This window comes from Pistacia vera, unplaced genomic scaffold (genome assembly GCF_008641045.1).
Source record: "Pistacia vera cultivar Batoury unplaced genomic scaffold, PisVer_v2 Contig583, whole genome shotgun sequence".
In the NCBI taxonomy this organism is placed as follows: domain Eukaryota; kingdom Viridiplantae; phylum Streptophyta; class Magnoliopsida; order Sapindales; family Anacardiaceae; genus Pistacia; species Pistacia vera.
This window is the reverse complement of record NW_022196427.1, coordinates 323,332-326,228: the sequence shown is the minus strand read 5'-3', so window position 1 is coordinate 326,228 and position 2,897 is coordinate 323,332. Positions and strand designations below refer to the sequence as shown.

At 35.5% G+C, this 2,897-nt stretch overlaps 1 long non-coding RNA gene across 1 annotated transcript; it reads right to left on the bottom strand.

Moving 5' to 3' along the window:
- Nucleotides 1-808: 808 nt before the first annotated feature.
- LOC116109603 lies at nucleotides 809-2,663 on the bottom strand. Its single transcript, XR_004124779.1, has 2 exons — nucleotides 2,311-2,663; nucleotides 809-1,227 (listed from the first exon to the last, which is right to left on the bottom strand). It is a non-coding gene; the product is annotated as an uncharacterized LOC116109603 (long non-coding RNA).
- Between the last annotated feature and the right edge of the window lie 234 nt (nucleotides 2,664-2,897).

Sequence of the window (2,897 nt, the reverse complement as noted above, 5' to 3'; positions counted from 1 at the left end):
TTTGCGATTTGGATCAATTTTGGGATTTGAATGGAGAAGGTTGCTGGGTTTTTGGGAGGAGGCTGCTGGTCTTTGCTATTTAGATTGATTTTACAATTTAAATGGAGGAGATTGCTGGGTTTCTTTTATTTGAATGGAGTAAATGGAGGCTGCTGGGTTTTGGGATTTAGATTGATTTTGGGATTTGGGTCGATTTTGGGAATTGAATGGAGAAGGTTGCTGGGTTTTTAGGAGGATTTTACAATTTAAATGGAGGAGATTGCTGGGTTTCTTTTATTTGAATGGAGTAAATGGAGGCTGCTGGGTTTTGGGATTTAGATTGATTTTGGGATTTGGGTCGATTTTGGGAATTGAATGGAGAAGGTTGCTGGGTTTTTAGGAGGATTTTGCAATTTAAATGGAGGAGATTGCTGGGTTTCTTTTATTTAAATGGGTTTCTTTCGATTTGAATGGAGTAGGTTGTTGGGTTTTTGCGATTTGGGCCGATTTGGATTTGAATGGGGAAGGTTGCTGAGTTTTTAGGAGGAGGCTACTGGTTTTTGCGATTAGAATGCAATAGGCTATTGTTTGTTTTATTGTGAGGGAGTTGGATTATGAAAAGGAGGAAGAAGCATCCATAGTTTAAGAGAAAAATGATTGTTTTATTTTAGGATTTATAATTTTCAAAGTCATGTTGACGTCAGCACTGGTCTGACCCACCGGTTAGCCCGGTTCAACCGCCCGACCCGGGACTCGATCCCTTGGTCGGGTTTTACCCCGGGTCGGGTATTAAAACATTGCAAAATTCACTAATACACCTTGCAACTTGTTTTAAAAAATCACATCTACTGCAACTATTGTTCCAAACTTAAAATTATAAATAACATTCATCATTTCAAATAACATAACAACAAAATAAACACACGAAGTTTAACTCCAAGGGGTTGGCTTGACAGTCAAGGAGGTTTACTCTCTTCCTTGAATTTTTGGGTTCAAACCTTAGGCCATCTACCGCAATAACATTATGATTTATCAGGTCCTTTGCGCTTGTAGGGTATTTAATGAACCTCGGAGATTAATTGAAGTACGTGTAAGCTGACTCAGACATCCCAATTATAGAAAAAAAAGAAAAAAAAAAGAAAAAAAGAACACAAGATACTGAAATACAATCAATAAAACATTTAAACATCATGGCTCATGCATGCTCCAAATTTGCCGTGGATATTCCTTCGTCAAGTCTAATCATTTCTACAAAATAAACATAAGAAAGTCAATATCATGTTAGCAACCTCCAAAATGTCCAACCAATTTTAATGGAAATTTCCAGACAACAAATTCATACTAATGACTTCCTAAAACCTCCAGCCGAACACTAACAAAACAATGCAGAAAGCATTCATATTTAATGCAATTTCCAGCAAACAATTTCATGTCCAATCCTTCTCAAAACCTTCAGCCGACCACATAACACATTAGCACAGCAAGGTTTTCAATTTTTAAGCAAAATCTCACTTAACAATTAACCACAATAATACAAATATTTTAGGTTTCAACCAAACCATGTCAAGAAAACTTTCCTAACAACATCTAAAATCTTTCCATGCAAAACTTCACCATTTCAATTTAATATAAATCACTTCTAAATTTCTAATTATCTAATTAAACAAACCAGCCCCACCAATTTGCTGGATTTTTCTACTTCAACAATCAACTCATTACACAATACCCACCCATACCATCCCTGAACACCAAAAATAACATGCATATATATAATTTATTTAAACATGCATGTAATATAAACCATACTAAATGTTTCCAAGAATTCATATATAAGTGTATATAAAAAAAAAATAACCCCATTTTGTCTGCTAATGATTGGGTTGAACTTTCAATCTTGGCTGCAGCTTATTGCTTATTACATAATTCTGCAATTTTCCCTTCTGTTGAAAACAATACCAGACAAAAAGTCCACTAAGAGTGGTTCTGGTTTTTACTTGATATAAAATATAGGACTGGCGTAGAATATATATTTGTGAAGTTGCCTAAAACCAGTTTGCAGCTTTTAAAAAATCCTGAAATATTTTAAATCTGATTTTTTTTTTTTTTTAATTGAAAACTGTTTTCATTCAAACCAATTAATTTATACAATTTTTCGAAGAATTGAAGTGGGATTTATATTTTTTAAAATATAAACTTGATCTTCTTAACCAAAGCTTATACAAATCAGTTGACCATAATTTCCACTAAAATAATTGAAATGTCTTGGGTTAGGTGCTACTGGTATAAAACACAGTTTCAATTTATGCTTATCTTGGATTACAAATTACATACCTTTGCCGGAATAAAGTGAATCGGCGCCGCAAGTCTTGCGTACAGGAGAGAATGCGCCATAGTGGGCTGGGGACGGACGGACTGGAGTGGACGCCGGACGGAAGGACTTCAGTGGACGGACGTAACAACCACAGTTCGTTCTTCCCCAAATCGTGAAATTTCAGAACACAAGAAGCCAAGAACCCTCCATCTCTAAATCCCTAAATCTGTAAATCACATTTGTTTTAATTTTCTTATATGTTAAATTACAGAACACCCCGAACATTTTTTAATTATACGCCATTGAAGCTCCGGTTCCAAGCCAATTCCTAAGGGGTACCTAGATCCCAGTTCCGAGCCGGGTCCTCGATTCCTATTGGGTTGGAACTAGAACCGAACATGGGTAGTCCTGATTCCAATTTTTTGGAACCGGAATCATCGATCTGGGTACTCACCGGTTCCAGGTCTATCCTCTACCCATGCTCAACCTTTAGCTATTACCGATGACAAATAAATTAATAAATTACTTTTAACCCCAAATTAATAGAACTAGAAAAATAACCATCTTACTTTCAAATTTATTTCAATAACACATTTTTTTTAACATT